Raw genomic sequence first — 21,850 nt, forward strand, 5'->3', positions numbered from 1 at the left:
GCACATTTACCACAGAATGTAGTATAAAAAGCTTTTTCTCCTAGCAGAATAATAAAAAACTCTCTTACTGTATAAGAAAATAAAACAAAGATGGTAATTTAACAAATAAGAAAAGAAAAAGCAAAGCTTGTTTTGTAATTTTTTAATTGAGCTATAACAACATATAAATATTCATTTTTATTTATACAACCTAAGGATTTGATATATGTAGGCCTTGGTAAAGTTTTATCAAAATAAGCTTAGTCAACATCCATCACCACCAATAGTTACATATTTTTCTTATAATGAAAACATTTAGATCTACTCTTAGCAACTTTCAAATATAAAATACCATGTTGTTAACTATAGTCACCATGCTGTCCATTATACTTCCAGGACTTATTTATCTTCAACCTACTTCATCCATCATATAAGCCTATTATATTTGCTAAAAATGTGGTATATCACAAGACTGCCCATGTACCAGTTGATTCTGTGAAAAACGATGATTATCATTTTTTCATATGTCATTTTGTTAAAGACTTTATCCTACCATTGAAATGGATGTGGTTTTATCTGTACAGATTTCATATAGACAGATATTCATTACATTATTTATACAAGTGAAAAACTGAGATGTCTTAATTTTCACACACAATAAATACTCATAGAATTTGTTGAAAAATGTTGTTCAGTGTTGTGTTGGGAGGGGCTGCAACAGGGAGAAAATTCAGTAATGTTGTGCTGGGAGAGGGTTCTTAATGTCTTCGTGTCACCCCAAATCACCTTTCAGAGTGTCTTCAAGCACTGTCTTGACTGTTTCATATGTGGTCTCAAAATATACTTAAAGATCATCAGTACAATGTAAATATACCTATATATGTATGTATAGGTCAGTAATGGTACCATTTGGGGCGCCTGGGTAGCTTAGTCAGTTAAGCATCCAATTTTTTTTTAATTTTTTAATGTTTTATTTATTTTTGAGAGAAAAAGAGAGAGACATCGTGAACAGGGGAGAGTCAGAGAGAAAGGAGACACAGAATTTGAAGACAGTCTCCAGGCTCTGAGCTGTCAGCACAGAGCCTGACATGGGGCTCGAACCCACAGATCAGGAGATCATGACCTGAGCTGAAGTCGGACGCTCAACTGACTGAGCCACCCAGGCGCCCCAAGCATCCAATTCTTGATTTCAGCTCAGGTCATAATCTCATGGAGACTGCTTGGGATTCTCTCTCTCTCTCTCTCTCTCTCTCTCTCTGCCCCTCCCTTGCTTGCACTCACACTCTCTCTATCTCAAAATACATAACTAAACATTAAAAAATTTTTAAATAATAATGGTACTGTATATCTTACAGTGCTGAGTTGGTTTAATTAGTCTACAGTTTGGGCCTGTTAGGAAAACATCTGACGAATTCAGTCAGACTCCTACGCCATTTGTCATCTACTCTTCATCCTAAGTGTGATGATCTAATCTGGGTCTTCTAGGAACCCACTCATGCAGAACTTGGGGTGGGAGTCACAATACTGTCTCCAAAGGAGTGAAAATTGACTCTTGGGGGCTGAAAAAAATTATGGATATTACAGTGCTGTGTGCCCCTCTAAAGACCCCAGTAGAAAAAAATAGATATACATTATAATTGTGGTGGTAAAATTTCATGAGGTGGTCACGATTAGGAAAAATTCTTCAAAAAGTCTCCTTAGGGCATCAATAATGAAGAGAGAGAGGGCTATGAAACATTGCTCTACTGCATTGCTTCTGTGTGAATGCTAATCCACTCCCAAAACTGTGTTGTTTTTGTAACATTTATTGAGGACTTAATATAACGAATTTGTGATATTGGCATTATCATTCTGCCCGTTTACAGTGAAGCATGAAGAATCTTCTTTTCATTAAGTTACATGGCTAGTAAGTAACGAAGCCAGTGTTCAAGTTCAGGCTGACTGAATACACTACCGAGGCTTGCAAACATGATGCTTTCCTTTAATTCAAAGGTTATTTGAACTCAAATAACTGTAAATCTAGTTCTTCCCCTGAGTGGCAGGCTCTTCTACCCAACAAGTGAATCTAATCTTAATCTGATCTACTGGAATATTTCACTGGCAACTCAAATTTTTTTTATTTACTTAAGTGACTTATTGTGCCATAATTGGCATACAATAAAGAGCACAAAATGAAAGTGTATAATTTGTTAAGTGTTGGAAAACTACACTCCAAAAAAAAAAATGCTCCACAATAAAGATAAGGAATGTATCTGTCACCCTCCAAATTTCCTCAAATTCCATTGTAATATCTCTGTCCAACTCCTTCCTGAGACCCATCTGAGCCACAACAACGACTAATTTGCTTTCAGTCACGTGTTTACCATTCCCGGTATCCTTCATGGTTTATGTAGAGCCAGATTTCCACCTGTTATCATCTCCTTCCACCTGGTAGATTTCTTCTATTTCTTGTAGAGCAGTCTGCTAGAGATGAATTCCTTTATCTTTTATGTCTGAAAAAGTGTTCACTTTACTTTTGTTTTTTGAAAGACAATTCACTGAGTGTAGAATTCTAGGTGACAATGTTTTTTTTTTCATTATTTTAAAGATGTTGTTCTACTTTCTCCTGCTCATGTTGTTTCCAAGAAGTCTATTGTCATTTTATCTTTGCAATTGTACATAATTTGCCTTTTATCTGTATCTATTTTTGATATTTTTGTTATCGGTATTTCAAGTAATCTCAGTATGATGTGCCTTTGTGTAGTTTTCTTCATGTGTTTTGTGTTTTGAATTCATTGAGCTTCTTGAATATATAGGTTTATAGTTTTCCACAAACTTGAAAATATTTCACATGTTCTTTCCTTAATATTTTTTTATTTCTCATTTTCTTCTCTTTGAGGGATTCCAGTTGTACAACGACAAGCTTCTTGACGTGGCCTCAAAACTCAATTATCACTCTGCTCGGTTAATCTATTTTTTCTTTGGTTGCTTGTGCTTTGGGTATCATATCTAGAAAACTTTAGCTGATCCAAAAATCATAAAGATTTATACCTAAGTTTTCTTCTGAGGTTTTTTGCTTTAGCTTTTACATTTAGGTTTTCAATATATTTTGAGTTAATTTTTGTGTATGGTATTGTTTCAACTATTTTTTGCATGTAGATAAACGATTATTCCAGAACCATTTGTTGAAAAGATTATTAGCGCCTTAATTTAATTGTGTTGGTAATTTTGTTGAAAATCAATTAATCATGAATGCAAGGGTTTATTTCTGGACTCTCAATTTTATTGCGTTGAGTCATTTATCTGTCCTTATTGCAGTATCTCACTGTGTTGATTTCTGCAGCCTTGTCGTAAGTATTGAAAATGGAAAGTTTAAATCCTCCAACTTTGTTTTTCTTTTTCATAATTGTTTTTGGCTGTTCTGGATACATTGAATTTTCATATGAATTTTAGGATCACCTTGTCAATTTTTGCACATAAGTCCACCTGAATTTTGATAGAGATTGCATTGAATCTATAAAACAAATTGGGTAGTATTAACATCTTAATAATTTGTGTTTTTTTCAGTCTATAAATATGGGCTAGTTTTCAACTTATTTGGGTTTTCTAATGCTTTATTTATTTTATTTTATTTTTTTGAGAGAGAGACAGAGCATGAGTGAGGGAGGGGCAGAGAGAGAGGGAGACACAGAATCTGAAGCAGGCTCCAGGCTCTGCGCTATCAGCACAGAACCCCAGGTGGGGCTCAAACTCATGAACCATGAGATCATGACCTGAGCCGAAGTCAGGTGCTTAACTGACTGAGCCACCCAGGCGTCCCTATTTAGGTCTTCTAAAAAATAAAGTATTTTATTCTTTCTGATGCTATGCTATTTTAAGTCAGATAGGTTTTTTTAAATTATTTTCAGGTAATTCATTGCTACTATATAGAAATATTCTTGAGTTTTTTTAATATCTTGTGTCATAACTTTGCTGGGTCTATTTATTAGTGCTAATCAATTTATTATTTATTATTATTTATTATTATTTTATAAAAATAAAAATTTTTAGTGGATTCATTAGGATTTGTTTTATGCACCAGATCATGTCATCTGGTAATATAGTTTCACTTTTTCTTTTCCAATCTAGAGTTTCCTTATTTTGTTTTCTGCCTAACTCACCTTGATTGAATGTTTGAAGGTACAGTACAATGTCAAATAGAAATAGCAGGAGTAGATAGTCTTGTTTTGTTCCTGATATTAGGGCTAACTGTGGTTTTTAGATATATTAGGCTAAAGGGATTCCCAATCTTCCAGTTTACTCTCGTGAAGAGGTGTTGAACATCCTCAATGTTTTTACTATATCCACCAAGATGATATATAATTTTTGCTCTTTATTCTATTGATGTACTGTATTACATTCTTATTTTTGTATGTTGAATCACCCTTATATTCTCGAAATAGATTCCACTTGGTCATGGTTGCAAGAGATTCTTACCTGGTTGGTCTGTCTTCCCATCTCAACCTACTTCAAGTCATACTACCTATTACAGATATCTGTGAAAAATGCAAATCTTATTGACAATCTTTTAATACACTCACTTAATTTATCTTAATGGCCTTTGGCATAAGACCCAAACTCAGCACAGCAGTAGATAGTCCTTGACCTGACCTGGCAGGATCGCCAGACTGACTGCTTATCACTTCCTCCCTCCAAGCACTGTGAACTACTTGTCATTCCTCATCTATACGGTATGCATCTCCAAGTTCATTCCTCTGCAGTGTTCCACTTGGAAAGGTTTTGATCATTTTGTCTAGTTAATTCCTAATGATACATCAAACCTGATTTCAGGTAGATGCTTCTCCCAGAAGCTATTTCTCACATTCATTCTCCTAGTGTGTAATAGATTCTTTTCCTAGGTACTCAGTTTATCTCAATCATGTGATATTGTGTAATATTAAGATTATTTCTTTATATGGAAGTTTCCAAGGGACACAATGAACTCCTTGAGGAAAGGATCATGCCTTAATAGTCTCAACTTCTGATCCCTAGTACAGGTCCTGACCATAGGATTTGTTCATATTTAGTACTTAAATGTACCTATGATGGAGGAATAAATATAAGGCATAGTTTACAGATTTGTAAAATTCTTAAATACTTATAATTACTTTCATTGCCTATGCAGAAATTCTCAGTAACATTTATCATAATCTTAAGTGAGTATTTGTATGTTATTCATATTACATCCACTCTCCCATGAGGGCAGAAACCATTTCTTTGTTGTTCACTACCTTATCCTCAGCACTTAGGCCAGTACTTTCATATACTTGTTGAACATACAAATGAACAAATAAATGATGATTCTTTTGCATGAAGGAATTATAATCAAAGTATATTTCTAAAATAGATCACACTTGGTGGGCATAAAGTATTCACCCTCTGGATTACCTCACTATTATCTTTTCTGCCCTCAGAAAATTATCCTTGGGATAATTACCTTGCCCTCAGATTGGCTGGTTTTAGCAGACTTGGAGTCCTAAAATGTGGTTTGACATGAAATTGGAATCATCTAATTTCACACTTCACATATTTGCTCTTCATTAGTTAATAATAACTTACTCCAGGTCCCGTTCTAGGTAATTTGTGTAAAGTAACTTTTTAGTATATGAGATAGGTATAATTACTGTGGTAATCATTAGTGCCTTGTCACTGCCTCCTTCTTGTGCACGTGGCAGGATTGCACGATTGGCCTCGGAGCCGCATCTGGCCAGTGATTTATGAGCGGAAGTGAAGTGGGTCATTTCTAGGTGAGTGCGCTTGCTGGAGACAACCTTCCTGAGCTCTTTCCCCTCCGGTATGGTGACTGGCAACATTCCAGACAGCGACCGCTTAGCTACCTGGGTCCTTAACATATGCGTGATGCGGAACGGAGGCCCCAGCTGATCTGTGATGAGCATGTAGTATTAGCAAAAAGGAACCTTCTGTTGCTTGATAAAATTCAGACATGAGAGGTTTTACTGGAGTGCAGTCCAGATCAGCATGACAGATCAAGTTATTGTCCTTGTTTATAGATGAAGAAACCGGGGTGGAGAGTGGCCAACTGAACCGTTTCCATCATACCACCAGTGTGACGTAGTCCTGTGGGATTCCCATCAGGCAATCTGCCCGCAGAACCTGCACTCTTAACCCTCTGCTTCACTGCCCTGCATTAACATGTGCCATCTTCTGGCTGTGACACTTTTCCTCATGCACATGGAAACACACAGCTGCGTATATTCAAAAAGAGAAGTGGATAATAGCGTAAAGAACCGGTTTAATAGGGCCAAACCTCAGAGAACCATTTTTCTCTCCTGATTGAGTGCTCTGTCATTTTAATGGGACAATCATAGTTTCACAAATCATTGAGTTAGGACAATTTCTGGGATAATTACCTTGTCAGTTAAATTTTAAAATACTGAAATTAAGGTTGAAGTTTGAAAATTATTCACAGCTTTTGCTTTCTCCTTGTTTTAGAAAACCACCAATAATGTCCGGAAATACATAAATACTCTGATACTGTAAACCTGAGATCAAATGAAGTGTAATCAATTTTTCACAGTGGTTAAAAAGGCCCATGGAGGAAAGCATAGTTCAGCTGCCTCAGAGGCAGGGGCTTATTATTATAATAGAAAATCACTTCAGCATATTTGCCAAAGTAAATTATTCAAAAAATTAGTAAAATTGAAGTTCTTTTTTAAAAATGACCCTTTTGATGCTTATTACATTAATACACATAAAATTCCTAAAATTAATTACTCTGCTTTTTACCACAGAAACAAAAGGCAAGAAAACATATGAAGTTGCTGGTATTATTTTCCCTATAGAAGAGCAACATAGCATGAAGCCCCTTGGGCTGCACCGTCATATGCAATAACACTAGCCACATATGGTTACTTCATTTAATAAAATACAAATAAAATAATCAATTGCTCAGTCACACACTCAGCCACATTTCAAGTGTGGCTCTTGTGGAGCGAGGCAGACTACCAGCATTGTGTGAGTGAAAAGAGGCATGTGCCAGGAAGTCCAGAGGAGGGAAATTTTCAGCACCCTGTTCAGGGAAGTTATGCTAGAAGTAATTTCTGATCTGAGTCTTGACAGTTCAGTAATGAGAAAGATAGGCAAGTAAATGTGGGAAGCACCCTCATATCAGAGGCAACATGACAAGCAATGATGTGGACTTGAAAAGTCCTTGATGTGTTTGTGAAATTAGAACCTGTGTTTTTACCAGGGAGTAAGATGTGATGAGCTGTCAAGACCAATGGGGGCCCGGCACTGAAGGCTTTACAATGCAAAAACCTTTGTGTTTTATTCTGTAAACTAAGCAGGAAGCATGAAGGTCTTAATGTAGAAGAATAACAAGGTCAGCTTTGCATTTTACAGAGTTCACCTGGCAGCTGTGTGGAAACTATATCCAGGTAGGAGACTATGACCTTGATCCAGAAGCAAAGATGCCTCAACAGGGACAGAGATGCAGAGAGTAGGTGACAGATGAGAAAACTACACAGCAAGTAAAATGAACAGGTCTTGTTCAAAGACTGAACACAGGTGTGAAGGAAAGGGAGCGAACTCGGTGACTCTCGGGTGTTTATTACAAGGGTGTTAGCTGTTGATACGGTATCTTAGAGGAGAGAGTGTAGAGCTATCCTAATACAAGAAATGTTTTTCAACTAACCTGAATAAATAGTGGATAAAAGAACTACAAAATTACTATGTTAAAAAACTGACACCATCGCATTTTCCCAGCGGAAGTTTGTCTGTAACATATGCCTCGGTCCAGAAGGGGCAACCCACCTCCAGTCTCCAGACAAATCTCAAGGGTACCTTTTTTGGTTTGTGTTTTGTTTTTCATTCCTATTGCTTCAAGAAAAAGGAAAAGTTGGTAGAAGCACACTAGAGAACTTCTTTGATTCTGATGTAGCTCATCTGTGAAGGCCACAAATGAGTAAGTCAAGAAGGTGTACATTTTAGTAATATGGATTCCCGATCCTTGCTTAAAAACATCCAAGCCTTGACCCTTCATAATTAAATCAATGAGTGTTTATTTGGTGACTATTACGTTTAAAATAATTTCAGTAGATATTGAAGAAAGGAGGACAATTCCAAACACTTTGCATTTCAAAATATTTTCTAAATGGTACTTTTGTTGTTGTTAAAACTTTTCCCCCAGTAGACATTTTCAGAGTCATTACCAAGTAATTCCTTTTAATCCAAAAAATATCTATTGAATGCCAACTATTACTAGATACAATCGAGGAACAAAGAACAAAGGATAAATGAGCTTTGTCTTTTCTGATCAAGCAATAGCCATTCTAATGTATTTTACCTCCTCTTCCCTTCCCTGCCCTCTTCTGGTAGATATAAAAAGTTTTTCCGAAACAGACTACAGGCAAGTAGCTGGGAAGAAATTGTCTGCAATTGGTATATGTAACATCATTCCATCACTTAAAAAATAATGGCTAGAATAGCAAAGATAAGTATAACTAGTCATGGGTGGCAAAATAATTTTGATTTCCCAAGAGAAATATAGAAAATATCCTCTGCCCAAAGGGGTATTTTTGGTGTACTCTGCAATGCTTTGGAAAAGAAGGAAGCAGTAGTGATTTATAAAATATTGTGAGAGCAGAAAAGTTTTGTCTGAATTTTAGTCTTCTATGACACTTCTCTGAGATATCAATCACTTCAAAATGTTAAAAAAAAATACCTATTTATGTTTTCCCATAAATATGCTTGGAGTTTTTGTGTTCTTATGTTTTTTTTTTTTCTTAAGGAATTTCTTATAATTGATCAGAAGCTAGAAGTAGGGATCTTTCTTGAGTAATCTTGAATGTGGTAAATTTGATTTGAGTTATAAGTCTGGAAAATAAAATCAAATCATTTTTCATAAAAAGTACATTTATGTTGTTTTATATAACTAATTCTTAATACAAATCATAGGGAGAAGTAACTTTCATTTCTGAAAAGTTTATACTATGGAAAGATGCAAATGTTTTTAATTTTTTCCAGATGCTTTTGTATATGTTTAGAAAAAAAAAAACCAAATTGGGAAATGAGGCAAAAATAACTGCTTCACCTTTCAAGGTCATACTAAGCATGAAGTTTGTTGTCATTCTACTCTCCCAGAGAATATAACTATTTATTATTACTATTTTACTTCTCTATAAAGTCACCTTATGGAAAATTGATCAGTCACAATGATTTTCCTATCCAATAATGAAGCCAATCTGAGAGGTTATGATCATTTTTGCCAAATAAGACATGAACCATATTGTGTGTAATTTAGCCATCTTATTTTAGCATTCTTTCTTTTTGTCTTTCCTATCCTTTTTTGAACCAGCTTTGTCCTATTGCTGATTTCTTCACTAAGGAATTGATTAGAACTTTTGCAGGTGCTCACTCTCCCTGTTAGAATCAGGCTTTTGTGGCTCATGAATTTTGAGAGTTATGTTCTGACAGTGTAAAAATATCATGATCTAGTTGGTTACCACCAAATCCATTATGATGGAACACCAGACCTAAGGATCCCATCTGTAAAGATATTACCCATAACTGACAGAATTTCTAGAAATGTTTGTGGATAAGGCCAAGTTGATTTGCATATCATGGGAAATAGAAAATGAACAGGTGCCTAGAAAGTACAGAGCTCAATTCTTTGTATGAAGGAATCTGCATAGGGGACCTGAGCCGTTATTTGCTCTGTAGGTTACTGAAGGATGGTATAGAGTGTTTGCCCTGTGGTCTGCTTTTATAAACATTACATGTTGAGTAAGGGGTAAATGGCTGATTATATGTAAACCGACTTGCCTAAGTATTACCATGTATTTATTTTTATTAATAAACATAGTCCATAAATAAACATGCATTGAGGGGGAAAAAACACAGTTTACAAAGGAAAACGAAGAACCTCTTTGATGGCTGATTGGATCCTAAACATTAATTATTATTACCTCAAGTTTTTACATACTGGAAACTGTTTATAAAACTTTTCCAAGAATTCCATGAAAACTGGCCCAGAAATAGAAGTCAGCATGTTAAAACAACTTTTAAATTAGTTGTTGCTGTCATCTCTCATGTCTTCCTTCCAAAGAAATTGTTTTTTAAAACACAATCTAATGTATTAATGTTTATAAAATGTTGAGTTATATTTCCTTAGTCTACCTTAAAATAATTAATTGTCAAAAGTCATCACGAACAGGGATGTGTGTCAATAGGCAGTACTCTTTTCTCCGGGTGTTGATATCTTTAAAAATATTAAAAATGAATTTCTATGTAAAAGAGCATTCTATAATTGTGTTTATCAACAGAGCTGCATATTGATATTTGTCATAAAAAGAATAATTCTTGTTAATCGCAAAACATTTTAGAGTTGTTTTTGAAGTTAAAATGGTTGGGGCAGGAAAGCTAAAAGGAGGAAGTTTTATTAGCTTCAGCACTTGCTCACAAATGAGCACAGTCTGGGAAAGAGACATTCAGGAGTGGGCTTTGTTAAAATGATGTGTTCATCTTTAAACTGTGTTCATTAAAATGTAAATAGGTTCAGTTTGTTAACGTGTTAAGGCCATGGACTTGAATCAAAGGAAATGCACCTGGGAGTTATACCAAATTTTAGTTTCATGAAATCATGTTTAAAATGGCAAGAAAAAAATCTAATGTCCTCAAAAGAAAATGACAATCCATTTCCTTTTGGACAACAAGATGCCAGTGAGGGAACAGGATATGGAAGGAGAACAGATGGCCAAGGCTGCAAAGGCAAGTGAGAAAGGCTTCCCCCTACTTTTGCTGTGGACAATTTCATCCAAGGATATCAGGAAAACTTAACTTCAGTCTTTAAATATGACAGTGTCAGGGAAATTAGGGCCAGCTAGCACCAATTCAGAAAAAAAAAATTTTCCATTGCATTTGAAAATACTGAAGTCTTGGGGCACCTGGGTGGCTCAGTCGGTTAAGCCTCTGACTTCGGCTCAGGTCAGATCTCACGTTTGTGGGTTCGAGCCCCGCGTCAGGCTCTGTGCTGACAGCTAGCTCAGAGCCTGGAGCCTGCTTCTGGTTCTGTGTCTCCTTCTCTCTCTGGCCCTCCCCTGCTCATGCTGTCTCTCTCTCTGTATCAAAAATAAATTAAAAAAAAGAAAAAAAAAAGAAAAAAAAAAAGAAAATACTGAAGTCTCAGTTGCCATCATTGGTTAGTAATGTGAAAGTATCAGCAATCTACTCCATGATTTTCGGTAAAGATAAACATTTACTACTGCCTGTGAGGCAACTTGCCTTACGTTAACATTTGCATGCACGTAGGACGTGTGAGAGATGGATTACAGAGCAAAGACAGCTGGTGCTGGCAAAGAAAACTCACTGACAAAATAGCATTGACTGGGTGCCCGGGTGGCTCAGTTGGTTAAGCGTCCAACTTTTTTGGTTCGGGTCGTGATCTCAGGGGACATGAGTATGTACCCTGCATTGGGCTCCATGTTGACAGTGCTGAGGACAGCTTGGGATTCTCTCTTTCTCCTTTTATCTCTGCACCTCCCACCCCATTCATGCTCTCTAAATAAATAAATAAATAAATAAATAAATAAATAAAATAGCATTTCTGATTACTGGATTAAAAGTTAAAGAACAATATATTATAGGAAGATCCAAACCACTTTCATTCTCTAAAATGTCTGTGGGTCATTGAAGTTCACTTTACTTGGGTTTTCAAGTTTTGATTTTTTACCTTATTAGATATCTAAGGTAAGACACCATGCCTTAAGTGCTTTCTTAAAAGTTAACACCATAAAGTCGCACTGTAACAAATGCTAATACCCTTCTGCTGAACGTATTTGCTATGTTTAAATGTCATATTAGGAAAAACAGAGAAGTTTCTCCTAAAATTTTAGTAAAATTTTATTAACATAATGGGAAGACTTTTGGTCAAGGGTACTAAAATGAATGAAATGAAATACAATAAGGAAATGTTCAGAAAATGCCCCTGAATGAATAAACTTACAACTATGCAACCTTATACCTTAATCGACTGTAGTTTTGTAGAATAATCGAGTGTGCACCAAATTTGAACTCTTTTGTGTCTTTTATACTGCTTGTGCACAGTTCTGAATTCAGAATCAGCATCTGACATGCATGAATTAATTCACTCAAAAAATCAACTGTAGTCATAAGGAAAACCTGGTAAAAACCTGCATCTTATTGGTGTACCTTCAGGAAATGGTATTAAGAGAAACTAAGACCCCTATACTTCCTGTGGTACTCCTTATTAGCATAACAAAATTCATGTTGTCTTTGAAAAAATAGAATTAAGAAAATGAGAAACAACATTTTGAACTAAGCAAGATAAGTGTGTTGGGGCAGATTTTTACAGAAGCAGTTTCTAAAGTGAGATTCAAATACCATTTTCAGTTATGTGACAGTTTTCTGATTTTATCCAAATATCCACATGCCATTGGGATATAATGAAACAATATTGCCTGTTTAATGTATAAGCTGTCTTGTTTCTGAATGAAATGCTCTGGAGTTCTGAATGGGGTAATAGAAGAACAGTAGTGCCACAGGAAAAACATTTTGTCAAAAAAATAAAGCTTTTGGGGACTCCACTATCACAGCCACACATGTACCAACATCTGTGTCTACACAGTCTGCTTTGCCAACTGTCACTATGAATGTGAAAGGCTTCTTTTCTAAAGTCATCTTCTCCACTTGGGCATAAGATTCTATCTCCTTCCACTCATTCCCCTATCAAAGAACATCACTCCACCGTTTTCTCCTCTCTGTGGTCAGATGAATAATGCTCTCCTTACGGCATCAACCTCCTTAGCAAAGGAACGTGTTTTTATTCCACCCTTTCTGAAACAAAACAGCTTTTGACTGATTTAACATCTCTTGCCAGCTAGCATTTCTTTTCCCAATCCCCTTTAGAGCAAAGCTCCCCAAATTGTTTGTATACTGTTTTCCAAACAACTCTTCCTATTCTCTCTTAAAGGTATCAAGGGGCCCCTGGGTGGCTCAGTTGGTTAAGTGATTGACTTTGGTTCAGGTGATGATCTCACGGTTCAGGAGTTTGAGTCCTGCGTCGGGCTCTGTGCTGACAGCACAGAGCCTGGAGCCTGCTCCAGATTCTCTGTCCCTTCTTCACTGCCCCTGCTCCTTCCCCACTTGTGTTCTGTCTCTGTCTGTGTTCTGTCTCTGTCTTTCAAAAATAAATAAGCGTTAAAAAAAAAAAAGTACTCCATTAGATTTCCCATCCTTCTCTGCAAACTGTTTTTGCCAGTGTGCTGCTGCCCAGGGCCAGCTTCATGGACATATGCAAACTGTGCAGGTGCACAGGGTCCTGAGCTTCATTGAAAACTAATGGCGCTGGTCCTGAGATTCCTGAACAAGGGGATCCGCATGCTCAGTTTGCCCTGGGCCTCACCAAGTATACAGCCCACCCCTGCAGTGACCATTTTCTACTTGAGCCATGTGCAGCATCTTCTCAGGTCAATTGCCCCCAGCTTCACAACACATTTTTGTTTCTGTGGCTTTCAGGGTAGCTTACTTTTGTTTTCCTTCTACCACACAGGCAGCTTTCTCCTCAGTTTCTGTCACTGGTGTCTCCTCATTGCTCATTTCAAATCCTGGGTGTATTCCCACCTTTGTTCCCTCCCTGGATTATCTCAGTAAGTCTCATGGTTTTGAATGCTGTTTGTATTCATCCGTCTAGTTTGTTCTCCTTTTAAGATGATTTCTGGAACCTTAACTGTTTTTCTGTCCCTCTTATCTCTTGTAGGGATGACTAAATTAGCTTCTACCTTGGTTTCTGTGCTTCTATCCTTGCATCCCTACCTCCTATGATTTATTCCAAGCATAGAAGATAATGGTCTCATGAAAATATACGTCAAACAGCAATCCTCTGTTCAAAACAGTAAAATACCTCCCTGCTTCGGACAGAATAAAAGCCATATTCCACAGAGTGGCCTACAATGTCCTGAATGAGCTGATATCCTCTTCCCTCCTTACTTCCACCTCCAAGTGAGTTTCTACATACTCTCCCTCTGGTTTACCTGCCTCGGTCACACTGGCCACCTTGCCCTTTCTCAAACCTACCAGTTATACTCTCTCACCTTGGAGCCTTTGCACGAGCTGTTCACTCTGCCAGTTCCTCCTTTAAGTCGTGACCCAAATGACGGCTGTACTGTTGGTTAGCCTAACGAATATGGCATCCGTCCACTGCACTGCCCCTGAAGTCTGCTTTTCTTCCCTAGTGCATGGCTCACTTTCTAACATGAAACTCGGTCTATATTTGTTTACTGTGTGTACAAGTTTACTGTCTGTCTCCCTTCCATACAAAAACGAGTTTTGGTCTGCTTTCTTTCACTGATGCAGTCCAAATGCCTGGAAGAGTGCCTGGTACATACTACTCAATTGATGTTTGTTGAATGAATGCATGAGGCCCGGGTTTGTACTACATGGTCAACACCAACAAACAGTTAATGGCAATGATAATTTCACCATTGACCAAAGTCAAGGCAACTGTAAAATACAAAGTTACAGACCATAAACCATCATAATGGTATCAAATTGATCTTTGTAAACTAACTGGTGTATTTATGCTTTTTTGGATACATCAAATCATTGGATAATATGTGCTACATAGAAAGAAAATATCTAAGGCGATTTAAGCTCTGAAGAAAATACCACTGTTTGTAGAGTACCCTAACTCTAAAAACTGACTAACGGGTAAACATGAGGAAAGCAGACATTACTTTCTCACAAGGGGTGGTACATGTTCTGAGAAAATGTCTGTGATGTATTCATGGTTTGAGTTCATAAGTATTCCAGGGAAATTGTTTACAGTTTAGTGCTTCTGCAGTTTTAATTTGGAAATTCACCTATTTATGGAAATAATTTAAAGAATTTCTATATATTTTTCCACGAATAGCACTTGCTACCCCAGTCTCTACTGCTTAACTAAAGAAAAGAGTTAATATTTTAATGTTTTGTTGTTGTCACTGAACAGAAAGTTGGGAGAAGTGGTTGTTACCCCCTATATAAATTTTTTAACATTCATGGATGCTGACTTTCAGATTACTGACATTTAAGCATATTATTATTTTCCCCTCAAGTATTATTTTTAATACAATTTATGTCAAATAGGTTTCCACACAATACCCAGTGCTCACCCCAACAAGTGCCCTCCTCAATGCCCATCACCCACCTAAACACATTAGAGAACAGTATTATAAAACTAGCAATGAGGGGGCAACTGGGTGGCTCAGTCAGCTAAGCGTCTGACTCTTGATTTCGGCTCAGGTCTTGATTTAACAGTTGGTGAGTTTGAGCCCCTCATCAGGTTCTGTGCTGACAGAGGGGAGCCTGCTTGGGATTGTCTCCCTCTCTCTCTGCCCCTCCCTCATTTGCTCTCTATCGCTCAAAATAAAATAAAATAAAAATCCACTTCAAAAAATCATTAAAAAGCATAAGAATTGTTTTTATTTAAAGAAAATACTGAAATTATTCATTAAAATGATCAACTACAACATGAAAAAGCCCCTCCTTTCTCATCACCTGTTACACTTTACTTTTCTATTACTGTTAATTTCACCCAAACACGTGACAGGGAGAGGGCTACAAGGCCAGCTTGGACGTTACTGGACATTAACTTTAGCAACTTTTAATAGTTTGGGAAATTTCTTTGTTCATACCAGTGTGGTAAAAAAAGAAAAATTGTACTTGGGGTTACAAAGACAGAGAACAAAAGTACGAACTAATTAGCAGTATGCTCAAAAGAAAAAAAAATGAAGGCTTGTTTGTCTTCTGTGCAAATGTTTTTCGTGTTAAGCAAATTTGGCTCTGAAAGAATGAGGCAGGTGCTGCTGCCGCGGTGCTTTCGGGTTTCCTGGCAGAGCTGGAGGTGTGCTGGGACCGGAGACAAAACCCAGAGGAACCACAGCTAACCTCAGCGCTTTGCCCAATTTCCTCCCTGCCAGTTACCAGAGTTCACTATTGTTCAAGCTCCAGGGGGCACGCATTGCCTGTCTCGGGGTGGAATTTATTCTGAACAAGTGTTTTGCTTGGCTTGCAATATTTAAAAAAAAAAAAAAAACCTCAGTCGTTGACATTAAAAATTAGGAGATTTCGCATAAAATTACCTTTGTCCAGTTTTTCTTAAAAACGGAAAATCTGCAACACCCGTCGGCTTGGCACTGGTCTTAAGAGAGGAGGAAAGGCTACCTTTTATGCAGCCCTCCAGTTCCCAAGGTCTCCACCCAGCTGGCTCACCCCCACAGGCTACTTACTTGCCTGTTTCTTTTGTGACCCTGAGTTTCTGACCCGTGCTCTACCCTCACAGAGATGGAGACCAGGAGGTGAGGATGGGCTCACAGGGCCGACTGCTCTTCTTCCCCCTCAAACAATGGTAAATGGCTGATGGTTGCCGAGGTCTTCCTGAATGGGATTCTGACAGTTCTGGGGGAGAACAAAGTATTCAACTTTACCTGAAAAGTAGTCCCTGATCGAAAAACCAAGTTCTATATAAAGAAAAGAAATCACATTGTTATTACTCCACTCTTATCTAGAGAATGTTGCCTCCAGCTGTGAAATAAGCTTATCCATTATGAAAGTCCCTCAAAGTCTCTACTCTGCTGTTTTCAAAACAAGAGAGAAGAGAAAGAGCTAGGAAAAAAAAAATAAAAGGATTTGTTAATTTAGGCTCACAAAAATTAGAAGTGAAGATTGTGTTGGGAGGGTAGATACTAATTAATTTGAAATTTTCAAAACAAATCTTCTGAAGCAATAAATTATTTAAATACTTTAAGTCCTGTCCTTCTTGTGTTTTTCTTTCCAGTTAAAAACACTTGGGTGGGGGCACCTGGGTGGCTCAATCTATTCAACATCGGACATTTGATTTTGGCTCAGGTCATGGTCTCACAGTTCCTGAAATTGAGCCCTGCATGTTCAAGCACTGCACTTACCAGCGTGGGGGCAACTTGAGATTCTCTCTCTCTCTCTCTCTCTCTGCCCCTCCCCTGCTCACTGGCTCTCGCTCTCTCTCTAAATAAATAAAGTTACAAAAAAATAAAAATAAACACTTGGGTGAATTTACCTATGTCCTTTTCCTACCTGGATTTCTAACTGCTTTTGCCTCTTCCCTCTTTCAAAATCATCCTTCAGGAAACCTCCTCTGCTTAAATTCATTTTAAGCAAACAATGTGTGTAATATATTAATATAAACTTATTGAGATTATCCGGACTTCACATCATATGTGGGGACATTGAAATGAATAAAGTTAAACTTCAAAAGCAGTTGTGTTTATATATTGTAACATAATCATTACCCAATACTCAACACTCAATACTTAATACTCAATGTTTTTGAAGTAAACACAATTTTTATTGTTAATCCTCAAGAAACTAGTATATATATTTTTTCTTTTATACAAGATCTACCAATAAATGATTAGTTAAAGAAAAAACAAGCAAAGCAAAACAAGTTGAGAGAATCCTGGCCTTTTCAATCTTGGTCTTCTTTTTGAGAATGGTGATTTGATTTCACCACCTCAACTCATCAGAGCCCGTCTATATGTCACAATGGTCTGTGTTTCCTATTGCCGCATGGATGAAGGTGAATCCATATAAACCATACCAACACCATTATATATAACTGGTGGTAAAACTTTATTATTCAAGTTTAGATGTAACAGACATCTTTGCTGCCTGAAGATTGTTTGCATAAGAAATACACCAAGAACATGTTTGTGAGTAGAAATGAACATGCACTATGAAAACAAAATTAAATAAAATGAAAAAAAAATTCCATGTGTTGTAAGAACAGACTATTATAGCCAACATTCTAATATTCAAATCAGGACTACAAATTGAATTTTTTCTTAGCAACATGAAATCATTCCATATGAAAGACATTTTCTGCTGGTGAATATTGCTGTAAGTTAATTTTACATTGGCATTTTGAGATGTTTCCCAACCCCATCCCCCCCCCCCCAATTATCCTGTTGTCAAATAGTCCACTCTAAGGAATTTGGCATTTCTTATTATGATCTTTGCCTTGTTGGTAGCCATTAAGAAACTATGGTTTTATCAGCCTTGTAATAGTTTTGCCTCTTCATAGTCAACACTATAGGCTGCCTGGTATGATATTTACAGCTCATCTTTAAGAAACATGACCCCAACCTTTTCTGGCCCTTGGGAACTGAGAGTTTAAATAAGCCCCTTGGCCATATAATAATACTTGGCACTCTCATGGTGCCTTTCAACCAAGGATCTCAAAGTGCTTTACAAAACAAGTACTACATTACCAATATTATTATTATTATTAATATTATTATTAATATATTTTTTCCATTTTACAGGTGAGGAACCTGAGGAACGAAAAGAAAAAGTGATTTTCTGCAGGTCATATAATGAAAAACAACCAGGGGTAGAATCAGAATCCAGTTTGGGGACTTCTGGGTCTTAAAGGACCATCTTCTCTGATGAAAGCTAAACATTATTTCCATGTGAAGTTACTCTAGCTTTTCTCTCGTGTAGGACGGAGTGAAGCTTACAGCTCTACCTTTCCTTTCAAGAGAATACATTATCCAGTTTCCATGAGTGGATCCATGTTGAATTTCACATTTTCTTCATCCCTGACTTCACACACTTCTGCCCTAGCATCTTTCGGAGGTCTTAATTACTGCAAATAATTGTGGATGATTTCTCAACAATTGCACTGCCATCAGGAACGTGTGAATCAGCTACGAAACAGTAATGGAAAACCATCATAAGGAAGTGCTCTCCAAAGAAGCCATCCCTCTGCCCTTGGCGAAGTCTTTCTTTTGGAAAATAATCCAGCCCCTCAAAGTCCCAATGCATGTCTTTCTACGTCTTCTCATTTACAGCTGCCTACTGACAGAAGTCCACTGATAGTACCTACCTTTGGTTAGCATATTTCATTCCAATTCCACCATTTTCTCCTGTGATCTAGGGACAGTCAGCAAGCTCTCACCCACTTGCTTACCAAAGATGCCTTGCATTTTTGCCATGGCCCTCAACCCAAAGACTGTGAGCTCATGTAAACTTTAGGGAAAAGGCTGGCATACAGTACAGAAACTGACCACCAGCTTCTTTACTCCATGTTTCCACCACTGGATGACAGATGTCCCCACTCGAGAATTGCATTAATGTTCACTAACTAAACAGGCAGGCAGTTCAGAAGTCTCAAGACAGGTCACTTTGTGATGTTTTGCAGCCACACAGCAGAAGGCTAAAAATTATTTTAATAGCAGTATTGATACTCTTCAATTTATTGAGAAAAATGTATATCCTCAGGCATTTAAAAATATATATACATTTAATATTTTTGGAGCTGTATTTGCATTGGATCATAATAGATTATGTGCACATGTGCAATCATAAACATAATGTGCTACCACAGGCTTCAACAAAGAGCTGTTAAAGATACTCGCTTTTTTCTTCTCATTAATATTACCTTAAAAAAGAATCCCCATGCTTGTTTTCTAAAATCTACCTTTACTAAAAGAGAACAGTTTAGAATAAAACGTCACTATCTTAAACGTTGATTTTCTAAAAGAACATCTCAATATGTCATGTAGAAAGAACGGGCACACTCCTTTCCTTTTGAACTACAGAGTTACCATGTTATGGTTTAGAGCTCCATTCTTTTCTTATACACTTAGAGTCCTGTAGTGTCTCTCTGTCCACATCCTTCCAAGGTGGGCTGGCTCGGGGGGCTGGCTCATGATTTTTCTATCTCAAACAACAGTATGAATATATGGGTGAGAGAGGAAGAAAGAAAGAGTAAGAAAAGGGAGAATGAATGCATAAGCTGGTCCTGACCTAAAATTTGACTCAAAGCTTGATTCAAAATAGAGACAAGTAATTTCAAAAGACTTACAGTTTTTCAAGGGTATACAATTTTAGCTGGCATATAGTTTTCATCATAGGGGAAGCCTTTTCCAAGAGGAAAAAATCCTAAATCATCTTGAAAGTCCTTAAAACAAGGATAAGTACCTAAATAGCTCATTTAAAATCACAGTTTAAGGTAAAATCATTTGGAAACCGTAAAACCAAATAAAAATAACAACCAACCATTTTTGTAATATATTTTGTGAGATGGCACAAAGGCTTTCAGAAGTCAAAAAATAATGGGTATTTTAGTGTCACAATAAAGTTTCATCTTTAAAAAACAAAGCCCAACCTCTTCTGCCTCAAAATATGTATAATAATGAAAATAAAATAATCCATAATAAAAGAATATGGAAAAAGATCTATCATGTCAATGCTATCCAAGAATATTCTACTGAAAGTAGACTGACCATAAATATTCCAATAGTGATATGTATTTTCCAATGCTAATCGTTACTACTATGTCTGTCTTGAGAAAACAAAAATCAGTTAAAAAAAAAAACAAAACAGAAGGAATACAGGCCAAAAATGAACAACCTGTTTGTGTCTGACACACTGAAGAAATTGCCTACCGAGCAGCTTTGCCCAAAAAGTCATACCTGTAATATCGCCCAAGTTAACCAAACTTCTGGCATTTGACTGATTTGAGCAGTCGATGTGTAATGTTGCTTAAGAATTGCCACAGTGCACTTCGTTACTAAGTCCTTTTACTAAGAAAATGAAATATTGTTTTGTTGTTTGGGAAATCTCCTCTCTTTCTGAGATCTTTCATGGCCACCTCTCAAGTCTGCCTGTACATTTTGAGATGCATTCATCGAAATTCCTAAGAAAGATAAATTTTCATCACATAATTTGAAGGTTAGAGCTCCTAGTTTTCAGTTTATGTGAATATCAGAGCTGGACAGGTGAGACCAGAATAGGGCCCTTTAAAAATGAAACTGAAGCTGACGGCGTAGTCCTGATTTTTCCCCCTCTGTCTCTTTCTCTCTCTCTCTCTCTTTTTTTTTTTAACATGAAAACAAACAAAAAAAATGCAAGAATGGAAATGACAACACATCCAAAAGACATTTTTAACTTCATTCACTATGACAGTCACAAACTGGTTGAACTCTACCTGCCATCCAACTTTAAAAAACAAAGACCTGGCGCTGGAAAAAAGAAACAAAACCCAAACAAAACAAAAAACAATAACAAAGCAACTGGGAATTATGTAAAAATGAGTGCAAATGCGGCTACAGAACGCAATAAAAACATCAGTGCTGCGGTTTCCAGCAGCACTTATCAAAATAATTTTTGAAATGTTTCATCTGAAACATAGACAAAGCAATAAAAAGAGGGTATATGTTTATCATTTCTAGCATAACAATGTGAGTTAAGAGCTTAAAAATTTAAAAAAAAGAAGTACTTGGAATGAATAGTGCTACCCTTTTTTTTCCTAAGTAGGCATAAAAATATTTTCATTTCCTTCTTGTTTTCCATACCATTATATCAAGAACTTTCATTTGTTTCATGTTACCGTTTACAACTTTAATGCGCACACACACACACACACACAAGATATCTACCGCAATAGAAATAGTTGCTTCATTTCCTTGTTTGCTACATTTGCAAATGTAAACAGCTAGGCAGAGCCAGAACTGACTCTAATGCATGATGGAATATCTCTGTTGCATACGTACACTGTAGAAAATAATTATTCAATATGTCAGGCACCATTATTTGAAATGTAATACATTAATATTTACTAGAAAAATAAGGTTTTTTTTCCTATTTGTTTTCCCAACTTCTTTAATGAAATAAGTTAATCTGACAGTGCATCCAGTAGCTTGTAATATCTTCTACATCTCCGTGGCAAAAAATAAACTACTGGTTGGGACAATATAATGCAAATTATTAAAGTCAGTCCTTGTACATACATCCTTGTAGCAAGCGTTGAGGCTCGACTAACAGCACCTTTAACCAATTATTTAATGTTTAGTTATTT

This window comes from Suricata suricatta, chromosome 15, assembly GCF_006229205.1.
Source record: "Suricata suricatta isolate VVHF042 chromosome 15, meerkat_22Aug2017_6uvM2_HiC, whole genome shotgun sequence".
Taxonomy (NCBI): domain Eukaryota; kingdom Metazoa; phylum Chordata; class Mammalia; order Carnivora; family Herpestidae; genus Suricata; species Suricata suricatta.